Below are 13,873 nucleotides of genomic sequence, written 5' to 3'. Positions count from 1 at the left end.
TGCCCCATGCCATGACTCCGGACAGGACTGAGGGGTGGCCTCATGTTTTTCCAGTGCCCACTTTTTCCTATGAGGTAGAACTCATACTTGAGAAATGTTGCATATGAGAGAACAGGGAAGGCTGTCAAGCTCTCTAGAGGACAAAAGCATGACATCCAACTCAGACAAACAGCTCCTTACATAAACATCAAAAGACCCAAGAGGGCAAAAGTGAATTTCCTCCCTAATTTCCCACAAAGGGAAAATACCAGAAGCCTTGAACAACTGAGACTGCAAATTGTAGATGAAGAGTGACACAAATGGGGCAGTTGTGGGCTGGAGGTTAGGAAACTGGCCCTGTAATCGGAAGGTCGTTGGTTCGATCCCCAGTGCCGAAATGACTGAGGTGTCCTTGAGCAAAACACCTAACCCCCAGTTGCTCCCCAGGCGCTGTGGGTAGGGCTGCCCACCGCTCCAGGTGTGTGTGTGTGTGTGTGTGTGTGTGTGTGGTGTTTCACTTCATGGATGTGTTAAATGCGGAGGTGGAATTTCCCCGTTTGTGGGATTAAAAAAAGTATCACTTAACTTTAAATCTTGTTCTGATTACAAAGTTAATGCAGACCATCTTCGAGACGCAAAGAGGTCATCGTTGAAGACCTACCTGTTGGTGATATTCTGGAACGCTGCCCTACCCTCAAAATAGAGTAAAAAAAAAGTTTCCCTCATTACACTTATTTGAGCAGATATATTATCTCTTTGTATCCTTAGGCGACCCCCATGGATACCACAATAGGTATAGGATAGGGAGGGCCAACTGTGCTTTTTAATTCCTTTGTGTGGCAGTGTCAGTGATGACTTTGTCAAGTTTACTTAGGTTTACAACATATGCGTTAGGGTAGAGTAATCTACATGTTTTCCACCAAATCTGATCATAATAGTTCAAAAAGTTTTGTTTGTGTGTGTTTTTTTTCTACAGGGCCACATACACTGTACACATATACACTGACTTAAACATTCTTTTGTATTTGTGCAGATTTGTGGCGAGTTTCACAGAATTACAAACATCAACCTGAAGAACCGCTTCTATGCTGCGTTGGACCGACATGCCCCCCGTCTTCAGAGCTTGTTCAGGATGAAAGCAAGTCATACAGGGAAAGTGTCCGAAGTTCTGGGCCAGCTCTTCAGGATGTATGATCTCCAGGTGAGTTGGTTATACTTTCTGATGCCTGATAAATATACTACAGTGGAGTTTGGATTACCTTTGGTGGAATTGCATTTATACAGACACGTTAGGGGGCCCTGAGTGGCTCAGCAGTCTAAGGCACTGACGCTATTATCTGATTATCATGATCACCAGGTCGAATAGCAGATCATGCCGGCTTGCTCATCACCAGCCTGGGCTCGAGGGAGCACAATTGGGCTCATTCTCTCTGGGTGGGTAGATGGTGCTCTCTCCTTCCATCACAACCAGTGTGTTGGTCTTTGGCACAAGGCGTGACAGTTTGTAAAAAGGTGGGGAGGGGGTGCAGTAATATCAGAATAAAGGACAAAAAAAGAGTGATGCCTAGTATTGTGTGGCTGTTCAGAGCAAGTAAAGAATGTCTGTTCACACTGAAGGAACAAGTTGACGTTCATGTCAGACGTGCTGCTCTCCTCCTTTCTCTTCCCGCCTATCTGTATGAGGATGACTCCAGCTTTGTGAAGACGTGGAATGTAAGTGAGCATGCTGTTTAGTTATTCATAGTATTCACATTATTCAATAGTATTAATCTGTTTTATTTATTTTTTTAATCTGCATTGTTTCAGTGGTATATTAAATGAAAAGTTTGAAAAAGTCTAATATGCACTACTATCATCAGAACCTGATTGTGTCAGTGAGGAATGATTCGTCAATTTTTTGTCTTGTACCACTCGCAGGTTTTTAATATGTCCATTAAACAATTGTCCGGTTGAAATTATTGAATGGGATAGAATGTTTGTTGGGAATGGGAATTTTCACATCCAACAGGTGTCTAGTTTAATAGGAACATGTAGCTGGAACTTGTACAGTCTAATCAGAGAGTCCTGACATACATCTTACCTTCCTGAATGTTACGCTATGTTCAATCATTGCTGAAACTGCTTTAGAGAGGTGATCGTTCAACAGTATGGTCTTTAGTTTTGGAATTTCTATGTTGTGCTGCTCTTGAACTGTATTGTGTTGTGCTAGAAATTCATTTTAGTGTACCGCCTTAATCGTAATTAGGCACAAACATTAAATGTTCTGAGAGTGAGATGATCAAGCAAGTGGGCAGGAGGGAAAGGTCCTGCAACATATAAACGCAACAGCGCTCTAAATGCTCCACAGTACAGTAGCGTTCAAAGCAGGCTTAGCGTTAATATGGTAACTGCAGTACAACGAAGGGTTGCAAGCATAAAATGTCAGCAGTGCCATGGGAGGATTGGAGGTGCTTTAAAAACCTTTGTCTGCAGCCTTATCAGTCTGCACTTCAATATAAGCTCCCCGGGTAAAAATTTCAGGTTTCTAGAGATGGCATTGCACAAGGATTATCGGGTTATAAATACTAGGGGTCGACCGATATGGCTTTTTTTTAATTGCTGATGCCGATTTTTAGAGAGCTATCTGATACACAAGGCCGCTTCTTTTTTGCAACTATAAAAATTAATAATAAACCAATAAGACACAAAATGACAACTTAAATGATCACTTATTTAACACTTATTGTCTTTTATAAATATGTCTGCAGTGTTTTGCAATTTGAACTTGAATGAGTAAACAGAAAACAAGCAAATATGGAATATCCTGCTCTTTATTTGACCAGTCATTTAATTAAAATGTAATATCTAAACTCAAATCAAAGCTCTGTGATGAGCCACATTAAATGAGGTCAGTTACAGCGAATATAAAATATAAGCAGAGATTATCCATTGCACACTGCAGAATTTCAGAATGGACACTCTTTCCACAGGAGACACCCTGATAGCTTTTAATGGAAATGTGCCTGTCTACAGACTGTTGTTTTCCGGCCTTGCGAGCGCAGGCCAATTACTTAAAATTAATCAGCCGGTGCCGATTAGCTAAAAATAATATTCAGCCCAATTAATTGGCTGGCCGATTAATTGGTCTGTCACTAATAAATACCTGCGGGGTGTGCAGCTGTATTCAGAGGTTGAGAAGAAGTGATACAGTTCATTGAGTGTCTTGTTGAATGTGTGGAAAATGGGTCACAAAGCAGATGTTAATGATTGGCAAAAAGGAGTGATTGCATTTCAGCATGCCAAAGGCCATAGTGTGAAGGAAGTAGCTGATTTTGCAGGTGTACGTTTCACGGTTTGTGAATAAAATTCACTTTGCTTCCAGGCAGGTCAAAGCAGGTCCTTCGCAATTTGATGTTATTCATGCTTGTTGAGATCACAAATGACTAATTTTTTGTCCAGGTAAGCGGTAATGTAAATAATAATGCCATAGATTTCACTCTGTTATTCAGATGGTGATCTAAACAGTGCACAAGAACGCTAAACACACACATTGTGAGTTTAAAACAGAGCAGTACAACTAGAAGTGTAGGTAGGCACTTAGAGTACTGTGGTGTGTGGTATGAGACATGGAAATAGATCAGTCAGTCAGAGGAAGCATGAAGGGATCTGCAGAGATGTGAAGCTTAATTTGAGTTTCAGGAGAAACACTTCCACAGGATTGATGGAATTTTTATGAGATGGGAGTTCGCATGGGACTGATATCTCCAATGTTTTAGCTGCTGCTTGTAACCTTGATGATGGTGAAGGACAGAAAACACAGGCGCTAGATTCATAAAAATACATTCTGAAACGCAGGCGCTCCAAATATAAGAGGTATCAGATCTTGTTCCAGCAGGATCCGTTACAAATTAAAAACTGGGGTGCAATCTTTTTGGCCAATCAGTGTGTATCTACATCATAATTAATCAGAATTGTTACTGTGATATGATGGAAAACACATTGTAGAAATCTCAGACCAATTGTATGTGTTGCTAAATTGCTACAATGGTGAAATGATCAAATTTCGGTTTGATTCTAATACAACAATCGCTGTCATGTCTGTTCTATTTTGTTACATATTTATTGACAAATGAAGGAAATTACGTTTTTGGTTTATGCCTGATGACTCTCTGTGACTGTCTCTTGATATGTCACTGATGCATTTTGTAGCAGTCAGCCTTTGGAAATTTGGAATAACAGAGCTAACAGTTCTCTCTTCTTGTCTTCACTTGACGTAGTCTGATGAACCAGACATCAATGACGTCAGTTTGGTCTCCTCTCAATCAGTGCCAGGTCAACAGATGCCACATTCTTCTGCCCAGAGAGGACTGCAGTTGCAACACTTTTGTCTTCACCCAGAAAATCTTGATGGGTCTGGAGGATGGGAAGTTGAGGCCAAGAGTGTTGACTCTTAAAAATAACCTTTTGGCAGTGAGGTAAACTCTGTGTATGAAAAGTTGGCAAAGCTGCTCAATCAGTTTGCACTTCTTTCACTTTTGAGGCATGAGATAAAGCAATGAATCGAGTAAAAAAAGAACAATTTACATGTGTATTTTCAAGTAATATATTCAACATAATGTTTTAATGTGTTACTGTTGAAGTGGTGTTTTAGCAGTTTATGGATGTGGTAAACAATCGGGATGCCCCCAAAGAATTTAGATTTTATTTATTTATTTATTTTAATATCTGTGCTAAATCTAGGATTTCAATAAAGGCAGACTGTAAAATACACTTCATAAATGCATTCCTGTACTATAATTTATGCTTTTTAATCACACTGTTAAATTGTGGAACAATATATAATCTTAGCTCAGATGCACACCGACACAGCAGTGAACGTAATAACTTGTGTAAACAGTGCTCCGTTTAGGTGCATTGTAAGTACAGAAGAAAAGAAAATGACCAGCTTGATCTCGCCTCTCGACTGACTGCGTACCATTCTGACTCTTGCTTGTTTTTTATTCTGTAGTCATCACAGAAATAGATATGCCCACAACAACAACTACCCTCGTAAACAAAACTCTGAGTTTTAGCTGCTGATTTGGAGCAAGGCTCCAGAGAGCAAAAAATGGATGGTTTTCGGGACAGCCCTAGTAAACAGTATGCCATACTTTTGTCGTTGACGTAGGCTTATTTTTTGATATCTAAATGCATGAAGGGGGAGCAGTTTGCTAATTCACTGGGTCTGGAGGATGTGGCCTTTTGACCTTTTTGACTTGCACTTTTGTTGCCATAAAGCAACACATCAAGTAAAAAATGCTTTACATGTTTTGAAATTTTAATGTTCAGTTTTAAATTTTTGAACACTTTTTGAAGTCGATGTTTGGTTACAGTTTTACGGTAACTTAATAAACGAGTAAGTTGCCTTTAAACTGTGTTAACATTTTTTCATTTCAAAATGTGTGTAGTAATCAGTTCTGAGTTAATGCTACATTTTGTCAGGCTCAGAAAAGAATTTAAGCAAACTATCATGCAACTTTGAGTTGATATTAATGAAACTTGCCATTTGCAGGGGAGTTTTCATCTTTGTTGAATGTGAAAACTAACATGCATAAACTGAAAAATGAAAACGAAGTGAAACATTGTTTACTGAGAAATTAAGATAAGAAATTCTGATAAGGGTAATAATGTTTAGGTTATCTGTACTTGATTTTAATGTGTACTGTGAACCCAAAATGCATAGTAATAATGACTTAAAAAAGAATGTTTCTTTAACTTATAAAATTTTGTTAGTGTTAATAAAAATGATCTAGTAGGAGCTACTTAATAAATGTTTCTTTAACTTATAAAAGTTATTGTCACTAAAACATATGGAGTAAAAGCTACTTAATATAAAATGTTTATTTAACTTGAAAAATTAAGCTAGTGTCAATTTTTTTATGTAATCAGTTTCAGCAATTTTTTAAAGTTAGATTAATTTATTAGGGTTTACAGTGTAGCTATGGAAGAAGTCCAATAAAGACGTTAAGAGGTCCGATTGTCACAAGTTAATTGTGAAACAGGCCCCAGTTTGATTGCCCTATTTGCCCTGTTGGGAGGTAGTGAACTGCTTACAAGAGGGATGCTAAAGACATGGCCGATGGACTGGGATTGTCCTGATTATGCTTCTAATCTGGCCTGCAAAATGGATGTATAATCATTGCCCTAAAATCATCATATGAACCAGAATGGACTGTTTGAATAATAAGCACTAAACTAGTCAATAATCAATAATCAGCACTAAACTAGTCACTTCAATGAGTCAAAGAAAACCCTGGCAAAACTACTAATAACAAACCTGGAACATACATTAACAGTCTCTGTCTGGTCTCGCTGTCAACATTGCTTTGACTCAGTCTTGTCTGGGTCTTGGGGTAAGGTGAACTCAGAAATTGTTCTCGAGACCGGTCGAGTGTGTTGCCATTGTCTGAGGTAATTGGAAACTGAACCTTTTTTTCATATCATAATCAAATATCACCATCACTTCAAACAGAATAAATGCCATTTTGCTACATAAAACCTGTTTAGCGGCATATAAATTGTTCCTTTCCATCATTACTTAACTGGTTATTGTTTGTTTGTTGATGTGCTCCTGGTCTCACTCTTGTGTCCAGGTTTTGGTCTTGACTTGGACTTGCCTCTAGTGGTCTTGACTGCAACACTAGAAATAGGCTCCTATTTCTTACTGTTACATGGTAGTAAGATCGACACTTTCAAAACAGGTCACCATATATATGATGCTACCAGTTAGTTGGGCTAATGTTTGTAGCCATACAATCTCCATAGACAAACATTAAGAGATCAGTGACTTTACATGTGGCACTGTCATAAGATGCCACCTTTGTCATAAGTCAGTTCGTGAAATTTGTGGTGTACTAGGTCTGCCCCGGTCAACTGTAAGTTATTGCAAAATCGAAGCATCTAGAAGCAAGAGCAGTTCAGCCATGAAGCTTTAGACCACACAAACTCATAGAGGAGGGCCGGAGAGTGCTGAAGCTCATACAAATCACCTATCCTCTGTTCCATCACTCTCTACAGAGTTCCCAAGTACCTCTGGAAGCAATATCAGCACAAGAAAGTCCATTGGAAGCTTCATAAAATGAGTTTTAATAGCCTAGCAACTGCACACAAGGTCACTATGCGCAATGCCAAGCATTGGCTGGAGTGATTTAAAGCACACCACCATTTGTGTCTTTTAATTCACAATTGCAGAATTCTTTTACATTTTACTTTATTTTTTTCTGCAACAGCTTTATGCTGACAAATACCCTATAGTGGAAACCTGCCTTAACATAGAGTATTACAGTGATTGAGGACAGTTTTACTGAACTGCAAGACAGAGAAAAAAAATACACTGGGAAGGAGCGAGAGAGTGAGAGAGAAAGTGTGAGAGTGTTAGTGGGTGTGAGTGTGTATAGGCCTGTAGGTTTGTTTGGACAGTGCTGTAATTGAGGCCGTCTCCCTTCCTCACTGACTCATGAGGTTCTGCCCTCTCTGTCCGTGACTCGCTGCGTCCACTATTGTCCTCAGATAGGCCCCCGAGTCTTTGTGTCATGGTTAATCACGCTGACCCACGGCACATACTCTAACCCCAAATCAATATGAATGACACTCACTCTGGTCAGTAAAGCATTTGAGTCATTCCAGCACACAGCGCTTATGTACATCTTATTATATTTGTCAATAGGCAGTGCATTAATACAAATCCAGCCAAATCAATCATTACTGATGACAACATCATGTAGTACTTATAATATTCCATTAGGGTCTTTGAATGCAGCATCTCTCTCTCTCTCTCTTTCTCTCTCTCAAGCAATCCTTAGCAATTGCTACTCAGGTGTCCTTCACTCATGAACATGTAGCAAAGCCTTCAGTAAGAGAACACATACAAATGCCCACCTACTTTTTCTGTCCTGTTTCTACAGGGTTGAGAGAGAGTTTTGTATTCTGCTTACTCAGGTAATATGTTCACACCCAGCACTCTGCACACTGTACACACAGCCTCTGGAGATCCTGCATATTAGTATCACTATCATCATAGTGTTTCATTCAAAACAACACACGTTCCATTCAAATTATCCTTGACTCTCCTTCTTTAATTATTCACTAATGAAAAATAAAACTGTAAATGAACAGGATTTTGCTAAGGACTAAAAACAAACATAAAGCTTAATTATGCTCAAAGGTTCTGGAACAGAAACATAAATGAGGAGTTTCTGTTTCCAATTAATATTATTTTTTCATTTAGGTGCAGATCACAACTGATCACAAACTTCCCAAATCAAAGGGAGAGAAATATCTTTTAAACTACATTTTAAAGATGATGAAATTTGGATTGCTGTGGATCCTTTTGTTTTCAAAAAATCTTTCCAGTGTTTTGAATCTGAAAGGGGGAAAAAATGTCATGTTCTGTGTGTTTCCAAAGCCAAATGCAGATTTAAAAACACTATTTACATTAATACATTATGAAAGATCTGGGGATTTGGAGACCTCTCTGGTGGAAATTGCAATTGCACTCAAAGTGCAGAAGAACAGTTTGTAAAGTCGGTTGTGCTTTGGTCCCCTTCCCTGAGTGGATGAATCTGATGACTGTGAACTCAATGACAGAATACTAAAAGGGAACTTGGTAAAGGCTGTGTCCTTTGAGGATGTAAGTGAATGACCTACTATTTTTATTCCATCTTCAACAGTATAATGTTGATTTTGCATTTGAGACCTAAACATCGAGCCGGACCGTGTGATGTTACAACATAAAGACAGATGACGTGGAGAAATCCAGCCCGATGCCTCTGACTTTTAAATTACTACTTCAGGTGTTACCAGGAGACTCGCTGCAACACATGCGCACCAGTTTTTAGTGTGTTTCATATTTCTCCTGACTTAATGGTACTTCTATCAATTAAAAAAAAAAAAAAAATTTATATATATATATATATATATATATATATATATATATATATATATATATATATACATATATATATATATGCAGTGATACTTCAAGTAAATGTCTACATATGCACATCAAGTCATCAAAGAAAAGATAAAAAAGGTCCATAAACATTTTTCATGCCTGACATGGCAGTATGCTTTAGCGTAGGATGCTTTATAATAAGCATGTTGATGATGTTCTTCCTTGACAGTATGTCTCAGCTTCTTAATTTAACTCATATATGGAAGGCTTTATATGGAAGGGTGTTTAGTTGTTGGTTTGGTTTATGTTACCCCTACATTCTAGCTGATGTATAGTTGCATAGCCTAGCTATATTTTTTTATTGGCCAACAATTTGTTTCTGCTTATTCCATTGATCCTGTGTAGCCCCCCAACTTAACAAGAATTTTAATTAGCTTATCATTTATGTCTTTACTGACTCCCAAATATTATTGGATAAACAGTATGCCTTGCATGCTTTCATATATTAACTAATTTTAAGTGTGCTGTGCTGCATCTTGAGAGCTGAGTGTAAATGACTGAACGAGGCTGCGGGCTATGCTAGCTTCTTTTAGTCTTTGTGGCTGCCGTTACTACACAATTCCGTGAGAAATTGAGCTTTTTCCAATAACAGACCCTAGCTTGTACAGTCATTTCGCAGTTCCACATGTTTCCACCAATGAATTGAATTGAATTGGTTAGAACGTTGGTAAAGAGAGCACAGCAGATCCCTCTTAGTCTTGTATTTCTTAGATTCATTAGTGATCTGTGCTGGTATATATTATAAACTCATGCCTGCTCTCTGCATTGGGGAGCATATTGACCCTTAGGCTTACCCCAGCGCTTGATCGACAGCTTGGCTTTAAGAGTGTTTGTAGTGTAAATAGCAATGGCAAACTCCAAGAGGTGTCATGTTTATATGCTTGTGTAATGAAATCGTTTGCACCTAATGCCTAGCCACCATAAATAAACTGAATTTATTTCATGCATGTTAATATGACAGCAGTTCTATTAGAATCAACTTTGATCCTCCAGCAAGGACATAGTAAAGAGTTTCTATGACTGTGTAAATAAATGGTAGGTAATGGAATATTCTGACATTTACGTTAGCACCATCCGCCATGTACAACTATGAAGCACAGAGCATAAATAACGTGTAAATGCCGCTTTACAGTGAATTTACCTGTAAGGGATGTTGTTAGGCACAAAACACAGTTGGAGTGTATGGATCATTCTACCAAATGGTTTCAAGTTAGAGTGACTCTGTACCTGAATTATGTTTATTTCAGTAAAATAAATGTTCGAACATTCCACTTTCTCACTCACAAAACAAACCATTTTAAGCATAACTAAAAATCGCTAGCCAGCGCATGACTAGCACACACAACTTTAAACAGTTGTACACACCTAGATTCATAATACATTTGTTTTGGTAGTGATAATTATTAAATGTGCTATAGAATGGAAAAGTGTATTTCCATTGGCATGTACATGGAACTGATGTTCTGTGAACCTCAAACACTGCTCCTTCCTTTGCAAAAGAGGGTGGTAAAATGGACCAATTCCAAAATCCTAAACTGTTACATATCAGTCTTGACACATTAATATTTATACTCCCAAAATTTACGTGCAGCAGCCCACACTCTGGCCCAGCAAGTATTGTGTAGAAAGAAATAACAAAATGGCAGACTAGTAGCAGAAACTGTACCAATGCAGACTGTGAAGGGATGTTTGCACTTTTCATGCCTTTCCAAGGAACTGAAGTGCATGGTTGATGTTCATCTCTAAACAAGGCTCAAATTGGCTTGCTTTTTTCTGGCTTTATGGATCTTGTGTTCCATTCCACTTTATATGCTACAGATTGTACAGGTACTACTATGGCACCATTTAAGGTGGACCAGAAAAATCCCCAAACAAGCTGGTGAATAGGAAGCCAACTTAAGCTTCCACATCTTTGACAGGAGACAGTAGACGTAGACAGTTTCTCAAATCTCTACTCCATCCCAATGTGCTGCCAATCAAAAACACATATTGAAACACACACTTTCTGTGCCGCTTATCCTTCTGGGTCGCAGGAAGGAAACACCCTGTACAGGTCACCTAGTCAATCATAGGGCAGAAACAAAGACATGTACATTCATACACTCACTTCTAGGGGCAATTTTGCATGTCCAAATGGCCTTACTGCATGTCTTTGGTCTGTGGGAGGAAAAAATGGAGGACCAAGAGGAAACTCAGTCGAATCGAACCCGGGCCCTTCTTGCTGGGAGGCAACAGAGCTACCCACTGCACCACCATGCCAAGCTAAACTGGAACCGTCAGACAAATATAAAATACACATGGTCTTTCACATTCTCTTGAGATGTTGAGGTTGAAATAATGACTGTACTAGCATTTGTAATGCACTCTGAGCAATCTCAAGAAAAGCTGGCTTTTAACAGCAAGGTCAGTCTAAGCCAAGCCAAGCACCCAGCCAAACCTGGAGCTGTGAAAGCAAACCTGAATCCCAAGAAAGGTGTTATAACTTCATTAGAACAGCTTCAGCCTGTTTTAAAATCAGCCCATTATAATAAAGGAGATGCCTATTGTAGGTCTCATGCACCATCTAAAAAATAGGAGTGGGGGTGGGGGGTGGGTTTCATTTCAGGATTTATTGGTGTGCCTTTCTGTGAGTTCAGCGACCTTAATATCTTTCTAAAAGACTAATATATTAACTGTATCTTTACTGTATCGCTGTACCCAACTAATTTATCTATGATTAAGATCAAATTCTGGTGTTAATTAAGGTTACCCAATCTAATTTAACTCCTCATTGGAACAGTTCTTTGTGCCCACAAGAGCAAACATTCTTCACATTACTAGATACTGTTTTGTCTATTTTTTCCTATGTAGTGGGAAGGTACTGTAATCATGGGCTCAGTAAGACTCACCAAAAAGACTCCAGGTTGCTAAGAGACCTAAAGCTTCAGGTAAAACATAACAACAAAGCTCAAGAATGGCTGTGGAAATGTGATTGTATTGAAATCGTTATCATTTATGGCATTGAGGCCCAAATGAGAAAAGGAAGCTATTTGAGACAATACAGCATCATTTTTCAGACTAATTTCTATCTGACACATCTGCATTGTATGGTGGTTACTATGCACAGTGATTTTGATGTTCTTCTTTGTTCTGGGACAGAAGACCTGAGTCTAAACAATGCTTCAGTCAGTGAGCAGGTGGTGAACAAGTGAGCAGGTTTTATGTTGTTTTCTAAGTAAAGGGAAGTTTCATTGCCTGACACATGTAATGCATGACTACAGCAGATCAACTCAAACCTAACATAGTGTAGGGCTCATTATGTGCTGATTGCAGATACTGTTTATTCCCCCATCAGCACTTTCACACCCCACACTGCTGGACAGAGGGTGTTTAATGACCTAGTTAACATTTGGCACAAAATTAAAGGGTTAAAGATGATTACTGTGACCTTTGCCTCAGTGCCAGTGGCTCATAGTGTGTGTGTGTGTGGTGTGCCCTTGGACACACACTGTTTAGAGGCAAACTCATTAGCACAGCCTTCACTGTATTGGAGGTCGACTTCACACACAGGTTGTTTTTATATTTATTTATATATATATATATATATATATATATATATATATATATATATATATATATATATATATATATATATATATGTGTGTGTGTGTCCTATATATAGGGTCAATTCTGTGATTAAGCTAACTTAGCCTAACTGTTAACACCCCAGGGTGATTCTAGTAGTATGTAGCACTAAGCTGTTTCCAATTAAACACAGACATTTGAAGCTTGTAACAGCTATTCCATGTTTTATATAAAGCATGTAACACACATTTTATGGCATCCACCATGGGCCATGCTCCCAGCATATAAAGGTGCTGCTGCTGCTGTATATATGCTAACAAGGTTGTTGTTGTTGTTGTTTTTGTTGTTGTTAGTTGAAGATGTGTTTACACGTTGACTGTGTTTTCTTGCATTGGGCCGAGTTACTTAGTGTAGGTTTAGTGTCTACCATACTGAGCAGAGCATTTCTGCCTGCCTGTTTAATAAAGGGGTGTTCAGTAAAGACTACTTACCTGTATGCGCAATGTTTTCCACATCTTCTTCTACACTGAGGCCACAATATATTTTTTGTTGTAGCATGATCACAGGGACTCCTTCAGTAAAGAGCTGCCACTATTTTCCACTTCTAACAAAAGACTGAAATTGGTTTTTGCTCATATTTGTAGTCAGACTTTCAGAAGGTCTAGAGTGATCATTTTTTGCTCACAGTATTGGTTCCACTCATTGTAATTCAAAACGTAATTGACTTATTACAGTTTTTATTCATGTTGGCATTTATTCTGAAACAAGAAGTCCTAAGCCATGGAGGACTAGCTTGGCAGCATGTGTCTGATCTAATCAGAAATGTCACTTTTTTCTAAACAAAACTTGATGAGTATTATCTCTTCCATATGTTTTATGTATATACTGTGTCATTCAAAGGTTAAGAATACTGTGCTATATTAAAAATGTGTTTTATGTACAGTAATTAGAGGCAGACCTATGTACTGTAATAGCTTTACATTTATTTAAATCTACTTCAATCAAAACTGCACACAAAAATATATTTTGGAATTTATTGTAACTTATCTGCCTTGAGATTTGGTCTTCATTTTGAAATATGAATTCTGGACATTGATTTTATAACTTCTCAGTCATGTTAAAATCCCAGTTTATAATCATCTAGTTTGTAATCATCAGTTCTGTTCAACAACCTGGATGCTAAACTAAAACTTTGGTCTTCATTTTGAAATATGAATTCTGGACATTGATTTTATAACTTCTCAGTCATGTTAAAATCCCAGTTTATAATCATCTAGTTTGTAATCATCAGTTCTGTTCAACAACCTGGATGCTAAACTAAAACTAATTATTTGAAAGCTATGCATCTGTACAGTAATA

At 38.2% G+C, this 13,873-nt stretch overlaps 1 long non-coding RNA gene across 1 annotated transcript; it reads left to right on the top strand.

Moving 5' to 3' along the window:
- Window positions 1–1,027: 1,027 nt before the first annotated feature.
- On the top strand, window positions 1,028–4,338 carry LOC119264273. The gene is made up of 4 exons (XR_005130935.1): window positions 1,028–1,180; window positions 1,337–1,413; window positions 1,597–1,692; window positions 4,236–4,338. It is a non-coding gene; the product is annotated as an uncharacterized LOC119264273 (long non-coding RNA).
- Window positions 4,339–13,873: the final 9,535 nt, after the last annotated feature.

This window comes from Pygocentrus nattereri, chromosome 11 (genome assembly GCF_015220715.1).
Source record: "Pygocentrus nattereri isolate fPygNat1 chromosome 11, fPygNat1.pri, whole genome shotgun sequence".
Lineage (NCBI taxonomy): Eukaryota > Metazoa > Chordata > Actinopteri > Characiformes > Serrasalmidae > Pygocentrus > Pygocentrus nattereri.
This window is presented reverse-complemented; position numbering and strand designations above follow the sequence as displayed.